Source organism: Zootoca vivipara, chromosome 7 (genome assembly GCF_965207765.1).
Source record: "Zootoca vivipara chromosome 7, rZooViv2.hap1.1, whole genome shotgun sequence".
Classification (NCBI taxonomy): domain Eukaryota; kingdom Metazoa; phylum Chordata; class Lepidosauria; order Squamata; family Lacertidae; genus Zootoca; species Zootoca vivipara.
The window spans coordinates 77,875,831-77,891,638 of NC_142590.1; the positions used below are offsets into that span (position 1 = coordinate 77,875,831).

Genomic DNA, 15,808 nt, shown 5'->3' on the forward strand with positions numbered 1-15,808 from the left:
TACAGGTAGGTAGCCGTGTTGGTCTGAGTCGAAGTATCTGAAGAAGTGTGCATGCACACGAAAGCTCATACCAAAATATAAACTTAGTTGGTCTTTAAGGTGCTACTGAAGGAATTTTTTTATTTAGAGGTCATTGTTTGGTTTCCCATGAGCAAATGACAAGTGGTAATCCAACATCAAAGCTTGGTTACAACTTATGCTTTGTTTGGAGAGCAAGACCATAATTTAGCAGGAGTGGGCTGTTCTTTTAGCCTTATGTACCACCATACTGTGTGTTCACCTTTAAACCATACTTAAATTTAACTGCGGTTTAAAATGGGATGTGAACCTGATCGCTGTTTAGCTTAGTAGTCTTGCAATTAATATTTCCTACTCATTTGTGCTTCTTAATTTGCCCCTGATCTATTTGTTTTTGGTGGAAGGGTTCCCCGCTTATGGAATGCTCTCCTGGTGCCTTTGCTACATATTGTTAGACGCCAGGCAAAAACATTCCTCTTCTCCCAGGCCTTTAGCTAATTAAATAATCTGTGGACTTTTAAACGGTGGGGAGAGGGGAGGAAGGTATTGCTTCTGTTTGTTATGTTAGGTATTTTTGTGTTTTTATATTGTAAACTGTGATCTTCGGGTGAAGGGTGATATGGAATAATGTTGTTGTTTAGTCGTTTAGTCGTGTCTGACTCTTCGTGACCCCATGGACCAGAGCACGCCAGGCACTCCTGTCTTCCACTGCCTCCCGCAGTTTGGTCAAACTCATGTTGGTAGCTTCGAGAATACTGTCCAACCATCTTGTCCTCTGTCGTCCCCTTCTCCTTGTGCCCTCAATCTTTCCCAGCATCAGGGACTTTTCCAGAGAGTCTTCTCTTCTCATGAGGTGGCCAAAGTATTGGAGCCTCAGCTTCAGGGTCTGTCCTTCCAGTGAGCACTCAGGGCTGATATCCTTAAGAATGGATAGGTTTGATCTTCTTGCAGTCCATGGGACTCTCAAGAGTCTCCTCCAGCACCATAATTCAAAAGCATCAATTCTTCAGCGATCGGCAAGGTGATGTCTCTGCTTTTTAAGATGCTGTCTAGGTTTGTGATTGCTTTTCTCCCAAGAAGCAGGCGTCTTTTAATTTCGTGACTGCTGTCACCATCTGCAGTGATCATGGAACCCAAGAAAGGAAAAATCTCTCACTGCCTCCCTTTCTTCCCCTTCTATTTGCCAGGAGGTAACAGGACCAGTGGCCATGATATTGGTCTTTTTGATGTTGAGCTTCAGACCATATTTTGCGCTCCCCTCTTTCATCCTCATTAAAAGGTTATTTAATTCCTCCTCACTTTCTCCCATCAAGGTTGTGTCATCAGTATATCTGAGGTTGTTGATATTTCTTCCGGCAATCTTAATTCCGGCTTGGGATTCATCTAGTCCAGCCTTTCACATGATGAATTCTGCATATAAGTTAAATAAGCAGGGAGACAATATACAGCCTTGTCATACTCCTTTCCCAATTTTGAACCAATCAGTTATTCCATATCCAGTTCTAATTGTAGCTTCTTGTCCCACTCCCACTCAGGAGACAAATGAGGTGATCAGGCACTCCCATTTCTTTAAGAACTTGCCATAGTTTGCTGTGGTCAACACAGTCAAATGCCTTTGCATCGTCAATGAAGCAGAAGTAGATGTTTTTCTGGAACTCTCCATAATCCAGCGCATGTTTGCAATTTGGTCTCTGGTTCCTCTGCCCCTTTGAAATCCAGCTTGGACTTCTGGGAGTTCTTGGTCCACATACTGCTTAAGCCTGCCTTGTAGAATTTTAAGCATAACCTTGCTAGCGTGTGAAATGAGCGCAATTGTGCGGTAGTTGGAGCATTCCATGGAGTTTTCTTGGCGAAATACTGGAGTGGTTTGCCAGTTTCTTCTCCAGGTGGATCACATTTAGTCTAAACTCTCAGCTTTGGCCTGTCCGTCTTGGGTGGCCCTGCATGGCATAGCTCATATCCATGAAGAAGATTGAATAATAATAACAACTAATAATTATTATTAATAATAAATAAACGTAACTCTGGATTATAGGCAGAAGGTAGTTCATGTGGCTTACTTCTTGTTTTAGAGTAGACCTGGGGAAGTTTAGGGAATTGGTGGCCTTACCGTCTAATTCCCATACATCTGAAATGGAGATTATAACCAGTAATTACTTTATGGAGATTATAACATAAATTACGATGCAGAAGCTTAGTGGTGCTTAATTTCTTGCATGGGAAAAGAATTAAAGTCATATTTTTCTAGTCTTGCAGGGGAAAATACATTAATGATTGCATCTAATGTATTTCCCCTGCAGGTCTAGCAAAGTACAGTATTACTGCATCATCACGGCTAGTGAACTTTACTACGGCTTTTCAGCAATCTGAAAACAAGCAATACGTAAAGCACTTATGAGTAATGTTAATGAAGCCAAATATTGCACTGAACTTGTGGTAGCACCATATTAAGCACTCGTCCCCCTTTGCTCTGGGGACTTGGAACTGGCTTTGCAAAAGAACTTTCAGCGAACCGTGCATATAAAGGTGGCATAATAACTATTATGTTGGAGGTAAAAGTATGGGAACACACTTGCCGTGGAGCTTGAAATTGGTAAGTACTTCAGTGCAAATCATATATAATTATATATATCCTTTTGTGATGTACTACACAAGGTACAGCTGTGCAGTCTTTGTGTGTGTGTGTGTGTGTGTGTGTGTGTGTGTGTGTGTGTGTGTGTGTGTGTGTTTTCTGCATTGCTCACTATGGTTAGACTGTTCTCATGACAGGGAAAGGGAATGAACTTGCACACAGCTATCCAGCGATTTCATGACTCCTCATGAGCAAATGAAGCAAATATCATTTGGTCTGCAAATCCATTTTCTGCCCAATGTCGTTCATGCTAAAACATTTTTTTACGTTAAAATATTCATTTGGTGCATTTCAGTCACTGAGAAGCGGGCCATGCCCAACGGCTGCTTTAAAAACCTCCAGGCACCACCTCCTTCATGCTGGTTCTGAAAAAAAACATTCTGCTTCACTTGATTGTATAAAAGAAAAGAAAAAACTTGATTATTTTTCAAATACTTTGCACCCACTCTTCATATAAATGATGAGAAGTGCAGTATAATGTCATCCATCACTTACAGGAATGCCGAGTAATTAGCCTAAACGTTTGCAAGGAGGGGGTGGAAATCACTTACCGAGATTAGAAGATGAAACCAGTGCTGAATAAATCTGTGCTTGCCTGGGGTGGGGGTGGGGAATGTAGTGGCCAGTTGCCTTGTTGGCGAGCGCAGTTCATGCTAGGTGAAGTGAAAATGCAAAGAGCTCAATGGTTGAGCACATCATTTGTTTGCAGAAGACCATAGGTTTGACCCCCGCATCTCCATGCAGAGCTGGGAATGTCCCCTCCTTGAAATCATGGAGAGCTAATGCCAGACCTCATGGACAATGCTGAGTATGCTGGACCCAATGATCTGTGTCCCTGCCTCTGAATCAGGGCTGTGCTTCCCTTATCTTTCAAAGTGAGGCTAACAGTGTGCCATCTTGGCAACTAACAATTTCCAGAGGGGTTGCCATGTTGGTTTGTTGCAGCAGACACAGCGACTAGTCTTGTGTGGCACCTTGCAGAATTTTAATATATACAATTGATTGGTGTTCAGGATGCCCCAAGTCACCTTATTGTGTTTGCTGCAAGTGGCTTACATGTGAGATAAGTCACTGTTCTTCTTACTTCTAAATACTGTTTTACAGTCCTTAAAAGTGAGAGATTGACCAAGAGCAAAAAGATTGCACGCACCCTGTCCCTTTCTCAGTTAAGGCCATCCATCAGGGTGAACATGGTCAATGCAGTCCTCACTGCTTTGTGGTAGGCATGCCTGTGTGCTCTTTGTTTCATCATCTTCACAGTAAGTTCTGTGTCATTTGAGCTCCGGCCATTGCCCAACTAATTTCATTCTCCACAATGCTAAGGAGCAATGCAGTATGCTGGAGAGGGCACTTGGGACTGATCTGTTGATGATCAGCTTCATCTGGCCCTTGTGTCATGAGACAGGGACCTAAACAGAATTATCAGGTGCCCCCCAGACCTTGAACTAAATCTTGCATCGATTCCAGCTAGCATGGCCAATGGTCAGGGTGGATGAGAGTTGTTCCCCCGCCCCAAGGTGGTTGGCCTAAACTCCCATCAGCAGTGTTCATTGTCCATGCTTGCCTGGGTTCATGGGAGTTGTAGTCCACAGCCTTCAGAGGTAACCTTAGTTACTCCTGTACTAGGTAATGTTGCCCCATATTTGGGGTTCATTTTCCAAGCCTTGGTGCCAAGTGAGTTCTTTATTTGACACGGGCTTTCGGAATGTTACCTGGTCTCAGCAACACATCTTACTGGCATTACTAGATTTTTGTTTGGAAAGCTTTAATCTTTTGTGCTGTGTTGATGATTCTGTGTAAATGCTCTTTAGGTGTTGGCGTGCTATCCATCGAGAAATGCAAGTCTGGGGCAGTGCAGCACTAGGAGCTAAAGCTATATTTCTCTTGGCCTAGGACTGGAGCTTGGCAGGCATATTGGAACAGAAAGCAACAAGAAGCACCTGGTTAGCAACTGATTATTTCAGCTGAGGAGGAGATGAAGGGTCACTGCTGACCATCTAACTCTGCCTTTCTCCAATGATCTCTGCTTGGGCATCAGTTTATGGTGTCTTGGCTTAAGGATTGGAGCTATTAGCTGCTGCAACTAAAAGGAGAGGCTGCTGCTGTCCACATTGAGGAGTGGGGCTCAGCCTTTTCCCTATTAGAGCTTACAGAGTACTCTGCAGAAGTTTCTGTTGCTGTTCATCCTGGAGACTATTTGGCAGTCCTTTGCTTGTGTATTGGCCAGTGTTAGAAACTGAGATATGAAAGCTAGGGGCTAAATGGCACCTTAAACCTAGGTCATGGAGCATCTAGGCATGCTTTTTTTATAGCAAAAATACAAAGCTGAAAATGAATGAACTATAGCTAAAATCTTATGTTCATTTTTCACATGGTTTAGTGCTCATCTGAAGACTGCTAAAAAACAAAGCCGTACTTCCCCTGCCCGCCCCCCCCCCCAATATTCTTAAGACGGTACCTTCTCTAGTCTTCAGAGAGTAGCTAGAAGTGGGGAGGCAGAAAAAGGTCCTCTTTTCCTTCTACTCTGAAATCTTAGGCGCAGTACAGCACCCAGAGCTCAGAAACTGCTCGCATTAATGAAATTCCCTGTTGCAAAATGCGCCTAGAACAATGTGAGTTTCGGACGCTGGTACAGTGGTACCTCTACTTACAAATAACTCTACTTACAAATTTTTCTACTTGCAAATGGAGCTCCGTCCGCCATCTTGGATGCAGTTTAGATAGGATTTTTTCTACATACGAATTTTAAGATAGGGTTGCTTCAACTTATGAATTTTTTCTCCCAATGCATTCCTATGGGATTCGACTTACAATTTTTTCGACTTACAAATGTGTGTTCGGAACGCATTAAATTTGTAAGTAGAGGTACCACTGTATTGGAATACAGTTGAGCATAATGTGGTTTGGATTGGGGAGTTCACACTAAGAACCAGATTGGCAAATCATGGCCAAGGGGCTTAATATCTCAACAATATGTGCACAAGCATGGATTTTCCTCTTTCAGCTGGCTAGACTGGCAAACGTGTGTGCCTGTTGGCACTGGAATGAGTAAAAACTTCCAAATTGATTCATCAGCTTATTTCCGTATTAATCACTCCAGTCTAAAAGCCCATATATCTGTTTAATGTAATTAGATTGCTCAGACCATAGCATTAGCTGGCCCTGAATAGGTATTTAATCCATTTCTTTTGTATTGTGTTGTGTTGGTCACATAAACAGAAAATGCATATATTAATGCAAGCTTGTCATCATTCATTAAGCTCTCTCCTTTCAGAAGCATCAGGGAAAAAATTATTTGGCTTTTTAAAATTATTTGCAAACCTTCCTGTTTGCAATTCTAAAGAAAAGCTAGCATGGTGCAATACAATGACAGTTCCACATGGAATGTCACAAGATGTCAATATATATTTTTTAAACCATGTGAGAGGTTTGTGGAGCAGGGCAAGCTTAGGGTGCTTTAAAAAAAAGTTTATTCCAGGGTTTCAAATTTGTTTATTAGCATATACTTACAGTACGTGACATTCCTGTTTCTTATGCAAGCGGACAGGAAATGCATGTAAGCAGTCTCTTTGTGAACTATTTCAGGTTTATTTCTGAAAGTCCCCTTTTCATTTTTCAGGACGAGAGGGGAGAGAAGTGGGGGGTGGGGTGAAAGGAAGCGAAGATATGCAGATGTTGAGAAGTTTGCCTGCTCTTCTTTCGAGTGAAGCATAGTTCAGAAGTTTGTTGTCACCAGCCAGATAACTTTTCAAACCGTGGCTGTTGAGATACCGGAGTGAAAAAAAACCAAGCAAATGTCATTTGGCTTGTTTCTTCAGACCAGTCCGAACTGATGTAAATTTTGCTGCTGACTTTTATTGGCAGCCTGGATGCTAGTCACATCCATGTATCCTCATATACACAGGCTGTGTTCCTCCTTCTATGCTAGTCAGCATTTCCTAGCAGGCGTTACCTTGACCGTTCACAGTTTGCTTCCTTCTTTACATGTGATTGAGTCTTTTCTGACCCACCATTTTGAGGGTTTGTTGCTGTTGCCCCACCTCCTCCTCCATACGTCAGCATTTCTTCTTGAAGAACTTTTTTTAATAAAGCGGGTGACTAGCCAGTAAGCTCCTCTGATCCACTGAGCTGGAAAAAGCATGCCGTGTGCAGCAGCTGTTCCGCCCCTTTCATCTGTAACATGGGTGTTGTGCTGCTGTTTCCGGTCTTGTTTCTGTATCAGCTGAGTCAGCTCCTGCTGTGGGCTTTGCAGCCACTATGAGACAGAAGGAGAGACATTTTGATCCTGAGGTGCTCAAATAGCCGTGGAGATTAAAGGTTTCTCCTTCCAGGGGTTTACGTAAGGGAGGAAGAGTAACCTAATTCTCCACTGAGGGTGATGTGGCCCTGGGCTATGGTCCTCAAGTAGCGAGAGAAACAAGCCATTGTCTTATATTGGCTCCGATTGCTGATGTGATGCATCAAATGTGTTGTGTCAGAAACATAAAGAACTATAATAATAATAATAATAATAATAATAATAATAATAATAATAATATAATTTATTATTTATACTCGCCCATCTGGCTGGGTTTCCCCAGCCACTCTGGGCGGCTTCCAACAGAAAAATAAAACACATTAATCTATTAAACGTTAAAAGCCTCCCTGAACAGGGCTGCCTTCAGATGTCTTCTAAAAGTCTGGTAGTTGTTTTCCTCCTTGACATCTGTTGGGAAGGCGTTCCACAGGGCAGGCGCCACCACCGAGAAGGCCCTATGCCTAGTTCCCTGCAACTTGGCATCTCGCAACGAGGGAACCGCCAGAAGGCCCTCGGTGCTGGACCTCAGTGTCCGGGCAGAATGATGGAGGTGGAGACGCTCGTTCAGGTATACTATGGATTCAAAAGTCAGAAGGAAAACCAAAACGGCAAGTGTGATCTATGCCGTTGTTTGGGAGTGGAGGGATTCAACAGTTGCCAACAAACATGCTGAATATTAACTTATCTAAATATTAGCAGTTCTTTGGTTTTGCATGTGCATTGTAGTCTGAATTTTTGTTTTGTGAGCTGCCCATGTTCTGTTTGGGGCAGCAATAGAAATAATAGTAATAATAATAATGTGGGCTATCTATCATATAGATGATGATGATTTATTTATACCCCACCCATCTGGCTGGGTTTCCCCAGCCACTCTGGGCGGCTTCCAACAGACATTAAAATACAATAATCTATTAAACATTAAAAGCTTTCCTAAACAGGGCTGCCTTCAGATGTCTCCTAACTATGCAACAAGATGAAACCACATTCAAACAGAAAGAAGCACATGGAATTTGGGAGGCAAGGTCTTGCAAGATGCACCAGGAATAATAGGGGGTCTCTCAGCTAATGGACATGCCATACTTTAAGCAGGAGCGGCAAAGCTGAAGAGATGTGGTCAAGACATACGTTTACAGCCTAATTACACTATATGTGAGAAACATTCTTCAACCCCCACCTCCCTGACTGTACTTCATGGTAGAGTTCCATAGCCGCAGGCCAAGGCATCAAAAGCAGCATGACCTTTTTGAGGGCAGAGGTAGAAGATGAGCAATCTATTTTAGAAACAAATCTTTGAAGAAGAGACTTTTGGCTTCCTGTTTTCTGTCAAAGGAACAGGCGTCGCTGCTGAAAGACCTCTATTCCACTGTATTTGTGACATGTGTGTGTACACACACACACACACGGGTTCTACCCAGTGCAAGTCCTACTCAGAGTAGACCCATTGAAGTTAATGGACACGACTAACTGAAGTTTATGGATTTCAGTGGGTCCTACTCAGAGTAGAATTCAGCTGGCTGCAACCTCCTGGCTTTACAGCTTCAGAGCAGGAGGTGACCACAGAAGACATATAAATAAAGAAGTGGAGTGGGAGAAAAGCAGTGTTTGTGAGGAGGGATGAGTATATATGGTTGGGGTTTCTCGGGGTTTGATTTTATTCCCCGTGCTGGTTAACCTCTACATGAAACCGCTGAGTGGGGTCATCTGGCACATTGGAGTACATTGTCAGCAATATGCTGGTGACACACAGCCCTGCTTCTCCTTGACATTTGCAGGTGAGGCAATGGATGTGCTGGCCTTGCCTCAGTAGTGGACTGGATGAGAACCGACAAGTTGAAGCTCAATCCTGATAAGACGGAGGTGTTACTAGTGAATAGTTCCTCGACTGGATGGAAGAGAGATGGCCTGCTCTTGATGGGGTTGCACACTCTCCGAAGGAGTGGGGACGCAGCTTGGGGGGGGGGGTTCTTCTAGATCAGGCATCCCCAAACTGCGGCCCTCCAGATGTTTTGGCCTACAGCTCCCATGATCCCTAGCCAACAGGACCAGTGGTTGGGGAAGATGGGAATTGTAGTCCAAAACATCTGGAGGGCCGAAGTTTGGGGGTGCCTGTTCTAGATCCATGGCTGTTGCTTGAGGCTCAGGTGGCATCGCTGGCATGGAGCACCTTCCATCAGCTTTGGAAGAGTGCAGCACACACTCGCCCTGGTGAGAACACATGAGTATCTACACCTATATGGTGGGAGGCCATGATATTTTCATGGGGTTAAAAGGTAAAGGGACCCCTGACCTTTAGGTCCAGTCACGGCCGACTCTGGGGTTGCGCCGCTCATCTCGCTTTACTGGCCGAGGGAGCCGGCGTACAGCTTCCAGGTCATGTGGCCAGCATGACAAAGCCACTTCTGGTGAACCAGAGCAGCACACGGAAACGCCGTTTACCTTCCTGCTGGAGCGGTACCTATTTATCTACTTGCACTTTGACGTGCTTTCAAACTGCTAGGTTGGCAGGAGCATGGGGTTATGTGGTCACATATCAACTTGCTTTTTAAATTGAGTTTGGGTCACCTATAGATGCCAGGTTTTTTGTATTTAGCTGGTTGAACAGACCTAGGGATGTCTACCAAAACAGTAGTATCTTTACCCTTCCCTTAAAACTATGAAAACTGTATATTCTACAAGATCAAAAAAGAGTCCTGTTTATTATATGCATATATGTACCATTCGTTTTCCTCTTACCTTGGCAAGTGGTTTCTCCGGCATGCTTTTCAAGTATAAATTGATGTAAATTATGTTTCTGTTTGCTTTTATACTCTCCTCCTAGGCTTTTAGACTTGCTTCCTTCTACTAGACTAACAATTTTGCCGCTGGAAAGGTGGACGGTTCACTTTATCCACCCGGGTTATTAAATCTTCAGGCTGGTGGTTAGATGTGTTCTCGAGTTTCAGGGCCAACAGGGATTTGAGGTAATCTCTCAATCATTCTTTGGGATTTAGTAAGTGATAATGGTACATGCAGATGAAAAGTGAATTACGACGAGGGAACAAGCTTAGTTGCAGCGTACAGTGGTAAAGGTGTGTCGACATGGTCTGGAGGGTGAAATCTGCAGGGAGGAATTTCATGGGAGATGTGTGAGCTTCCAAAGAGGATTCTTCTATATTTAGAGATGCAAGTCCTTGCTAGTTGCTTGTACTTGGCTCTGCAAACAGGGTTGGAGTTCTGCAAACAAACACACTCTCATTTCACAAGCCTACCAACTGCGGGCTGTCTAACTTGTTTTGCCCACGAGTCTTAATTTTCTTGGTATGGGAAAAAAGAGGTGGGGAACTCTCTGCATTTCGGTCCAGTTTGTCTTAACGTTCTTGAGCCTTTAACACGTTGGTGTAAATCAAGGTTTTCCAAACTTGGGTCTCCAGCAGCTGTTTTTGGACTACAATTCCCATCAACCCTGACCGCTGGTCCTGCTAGCTAGGGATGATGGGAGTTGTAGTCCAAAAAACAGCTGCTGGAGACCCAAGTTTGGGAAACCCTGGTGTAAATGATACAGCAGCAGTGCGGCAGGCATTACTGCAAGACACACCAAGGCCACCAGTGAAGGCATGGCTTTTCTTGGTCACTAAACTGAAAAGGTTCTCACTGCCTTGGGTTATCGCTGTGTCTGCTCTTCTGCCGCTTGTGGTGCAGCGAAGGTAAAGGGCATAAATGATAGGAAACTGCTTTCTATCATTGTTCTGGCTAGCTGAGTATTGTCTGCACTGACTCGCCGTGGCTCTCCAGGATTTCAGATTTGTGCTTTTGCAGCACAAATTTTCGCTCTGTAAGTCAGTATGTAGCAGCATGTTAGGCGAATCCATGGGAAAAAATAAGAATGCTTGATGGTTTAACAGTAGGTGGCCTTGTCTGAATTAGCCCTTGGAAAACCTTCAGTCTGGCAAAGCATGCTTCTTGAGAGGTGAATTTTGGACCCAGTAACAAATTCCTTATTTCTCATGGCATGCCAATGCTGCTTAAGCTGTCTTTCTAACCTTAAACTGAAAAGGCTTGGAATTGCAGGCAGTGCTTCTTACTACCTCTAAAAATGTGATTATCTTCCTCCTTCTTGAAGAAGATATATTCAGTCTTCATTATTCGTTAATCATATCTGACTTCTTCTTGGTGCCATTTGCTACCTGGGATTCATAAACTGGTTTTGAAGATTTAAAAAATGAGCACTCCATTGTGTGGCTTTTGTTCCTTTCCAAAGAAAAGAAGTTGATTTTTTTTTCTTAGAACCATTTTCTTAGAACCATTTAGATCTATTCTGATAACTCATTTGAGAAAAGTACAGTGTGTGATTGTGCAGATTGCAATGTGCATCGGAGAGAACAGGCTAGAATAGCACTATGCTTCTGTGAAGCAAGGAGCAAGCGTAATAAAACATACATGGTGTGTGTCTGAATCATCTGGGTAAGAAATCTGCAACCGAGATCCAGAATAAATAGCACCTTTAAGTAAGCCCTCATGCTTATCTGAGTTGGACATTGTGTTCATGTGCATATAAGGCATTTTTTCATCAAATTTGTCTCTAGCCCTCATTGAATCTTTCAGGTCTTGGGTAACTTGCAACGTAACTGTCACGGGTCCTTTACCTTTAAGCCCAGTCTCAGACGACTCTGGGATTGCGGCGCTCATCTCGCTAGTAAAGCGAGATGAGCACTGCAACACCAGAGCCATTCGCAAATGGACTTAACTGTCAGGGGTCCCTTTACCTTTACAGGTTACTGTTTGGGAACTCAAGGGGGGAAGCAGCATGGCCAGGATAGGTGCGTTCACAGTTTACTGTGAGATGCAAAGTCAATGTATTTTAGAAAGACTGCTGCAGAATACAGTCAGTGGAAAACGTAATGTTTTTATTGTACAAATAAATGTGTGTGCTTTGTAACCTCTCCCTCAAAGTGAGACTTGAAACATTGACCTAGCTTTGAAAAATGAAATTTAGATCACAGCTCTGTTCTTGGAAGTTCCTGCAACTTTCTGACTTGTAGATTTTGGTACTTCCTCTGTTAGAGCATAACTTCATATGAAAGGAAGAGGGATATGTACTTTGGACTACTGCTGTGGCAAAGCAATCGAGAGAACCTGTACAAATGTGGAAGGTGCTAATGTTTTTCCACCATTTCAGAATGCACGGGGGTGAAATTATTGATTTAAATGTTTTTCCGTGTCTTTGGTTCTTTACAAATCGGAGAGTTAAGCTTTCTATATGGAAAAAGAACCTCTTAGACAATGAGGGCACTAGCTCTTAATTCCATGAAGCTTCAAGTGATTTATACAAAATGTGAAATATAGTTTGGTTTCTTAAAAGAATAATAATGATGATGATGATGAGAGAAACATCATGTTGTAAACTGAGATGCACTTTGAACATTGTGTCCCAGTCCAAGTTTTCACGGCACGAACACTGACTGTCCTCAGCAGGCCACCAAAGGAGACTTACTCTCTGACAAGGGAACAATGAAATATGTGCCAATGGCTCAGTCCCTACCCTTTCCCATTTTGTGTCACTCTGGTTTTATTTTTGGATTATTCAAATTAGTGTGCTACAGGAATCTCTGCTACAGTATAAAAGTACCAAAATACATAATGGCTTTAGCAAAACAATAACCCCACCACCACTCCACACTCAGTTTAAAAGGCCATAGATTCTTTAATTGGCCAAAAGCCTGGGATTAATGTTTTTGCCTAGCCCCTAAGGAGATTTAACAAAGGCCTCAGGTGAGCCTCCCTGGGGAGAGCATTCCACAAACAGGGAGCCACCACTGAAAAGGCCCATTCTTGTGTTGCCACCCTCCGGACCTCTCGTGGAAGGGGCACACAAAAAAGGACCTCAGGTGATGATCACAGGGTCTAGGTTAGTTCATATGGGGAGAGGCGGTCCTTGAGGTATTGTGGTCCTGAGCCACTTAGACCTTTTCCAGTTCAAAACAAGTTAGGCTATCCTTGCACAGATAGGGCTGCAACTAAACCACCAGCCAAAACTAATGGAAGACCACCAGCCAAAACTGGTGGAAGTCACCACTGAGACCACTTGAGCCTCAAGTGAGAGTAAAGTTTCCCAGCTGTTTCCTTCAGAGGGCAATCCCCATCAAGAGCAGGTCACTTCCCATCCATTCTTATCCATCCAAATGAGGGGCTTGTGTCTCCATTTGGTTTTGCTGTACAGTGGTGCCTCGCTAGACGAATTTAATTCGTTCCACAGGTCTTTTCTTATAACGAAAAATTCGTCTAGCGAATCCCATAGGAATGCATTGAATCTTTTTTGAATTTTTTTTTTTTGCCCATAGGAACGCATTAATTGAATTTCAATGCATTCCTATGGGAAACCGCGATTTGCTAGACAAATTTTTCATAAAACGCATTCGTCTAGCGAGGCAACCTCCGCTAGAAAAAACCTTTCGTTAAGCGAAAATTTCGTTAAGCGGGGCATTCGTTAAGCGAGGCACCACTGTATTCCTACCCGCTACGGAAAAATAGTATGGGAGCAGCCCATGCCTTAGAAATTGCCTAAGACTTAGGTAGTCAGGCCATTGTTCCATCTAGATCTGTGTTGTGTACCTTGACTAGCAGCAGCTCTCCCAGTTTTCAGCCAGGGTCTAGTGTAGCCTTACCTGGAGATGCCAGAGATTGAACCTGGGACCTTCTGCATGCAAAGCAGATGTTCTACCACTGAACTAAGTCTCTTACCATTTGTTTGTGTTCGTCAGTAACCCATTTACACATTTACAAGGTGGGCAAAATTTTCTTCAACATGTTTCCAGGAATACACTTCCTCATTCTCCTTATCATTGGCAACAGTCATGTGAAACAGATCCCTATTTGTCAAAGGTCAAGTAAATCGTTAGTAGCCAGATCCAAGTCCAGGCCTCATTGAATTTCTCAAACTAAAAATCCAAGTTCTGTTTTCTGCAGAACACTTATGAGAAATGTTCTAGCTTTGCAAAAACGAGAATGCTTCTCCCTCTTTCATTAACCCAAGCTTATTTTCAGTTGCAAAACATTAAAAAAACAAAACAGAGTTTACAGTAGATGCAAAACTTATTTTAAAATCTTAGGATAAATATTTAAAATATAAGGTGAATATTTCATTGTGTCTTTTCTTTGAAAGAGAAATATAATCTGGAGATAAGTATTCATATTTCAAATGAATTTCATGTTAAGAGGTTGAAAGTATAGCTAAGATTACATCTACAAGAGGTTACACTTAGGTGTAATTAATATTGGATGCTTGGGTAATTAGAAATGATTACATTACACTATGCCATGTTACATTATATGTATTCTGCATGAGGACATCCTTAATGTATGAACTAAAAGCTTTAAAAATAAACTTTTGTTGTTGTTTTAAAAGTATTCCTGTATCTTCTTTTTTAATGTGCCGCCCATAGTTTATTGATCAGAAAGGCACGATCACAGCAAACCATTAACAGTGGTTTACTGTGTCATTCAAACAAGGCCTGTATGTGCAAACCAAGAATCCTTATTTGAAACAGACTTGTTGAATTATGATGCTAGTTTGTTTAACCAATGAGTTAATTTCAAACCACAGTTCCTGATTCATCTGCAACAAGTCAGAAATTGGGGGAAGTAAAACCGAACCGTGGTTTGTTACTCTTGACAGGAGTAGTACTGAAACTCAAGACTTTGCTTGGACTCACAGAGACTAATGCACTTGATGATATATCTTGGTTTAACATTATGGTACGGACCAGGGCAGTGTGCATTCAGATTATTTCCACTACATTTTAAATATCTGTACCTTCATTCAAAGTAATATTGACGCCCCAGAGCAGAAACAGGATTGCTCCCTCTAGGCTTAGAATAGAAACTTTGGATCCTGATATAAGGTCAGTAAAGACCACTCTTTACTGGAACGATAGATCATTTTTAGGTTCTTCTTCTTGCCAAAAAGAGAACTTAAAAGGAAATGCAGTACTTCCCATTTCTGATTCCCAGACATCCTTTTATTTGTTGATCTGGAGTGAAGCCACAATGTCAAATAATCCTGTTTAACTTTTAATGGTCAGGAAAATGTGAATGTAAGCATACAGCTTTCTTACACGATTTTCCCGAAAAGACTGATGAAAATTTATTTCTCATACCCCGCCCATCTGACTGGGTTGCCCCAGCCACTCTGGGCAGCTACTGAAGACAAAATAAATTTGGGGGTGACACAAAGTGTTTTGTAACTGTTCCGCTCAGTTGAAGGACACAACCATTTAACCACTCGACAGCAATAATAAACTGGCAGCAATAATTAACACAACTAACTTATTTTTTGCAATCCAGCTCTGTGCTGGTGTAGTGATAGTAATGTCCTCAAATGTCCCAATATAAAAGGTACTATTTCATTGCACAATCTGTGAGACTATCTTTTGGAATGATGGATATGCCCAGTGTCTTTTCCTTAGCAGGATTATACCTAGATAAATATTAGGAAGCTCATGCCTTTCCCGGTCATTGTGGAGAGATGGAACATGTGAATCCAAGGCTCACTACAGATCTCCAAGGGGTATTGTCCAGGAGAGGGGGAAATATTGGCAAAAAGAAACATTGAGTTTAATGTGGCAGAGGCTGCAGAACGGTGCTTTAAAAAAATAATCTCGAGACATTTAAGAGTGCAGTCCAATCGTAGTCTTGCAGTCTGTCTTTGGTTAAGGAAAATATGGTAAATTGTGCTGTCAGTAAACGGTGCCATGATGATGGTGATGATGATAAAATAAAGGAATATGCTATATGTGCATTGCTATTATTTTATTATTAATTTAGCTATACAGTTTAGTTTCTTAGTTTTAAGTCTATGTATTGATATACAGAACATCTTCTCTTGG

General features: G+C 42.4%; 1 protein-coding gene and 1 long non-coding RNA gene across 3 annotated transcripts in view; both read left to right on the forward strand.

Annotated features, from left to right (window-relative positions):
- Positions 1-14,330, forward strand: part of LOC148685149 (uncharacterized) — a 30,103-nt gene extending 15,773 nt beyond the window's left edge. The window contains exon 2 of the long non-coding RNA XR_015951162.1: positions 130-14,330. This is a non-coding gene — a long non-coding RNA (uncharacterized LOC148685149). The remainder of the gene's footprint in view (positions 1-129) is intronic.
- PTPN1 (protein tyrosine phosphatase non-receptor type 1) overlaps positions 1-15,808 on the forward strand; it is an 83,123-nt gene that overhangs the window by 16,056 nt on the left and 51,259 nt on the right. The window lies entirely within an intron of this gene.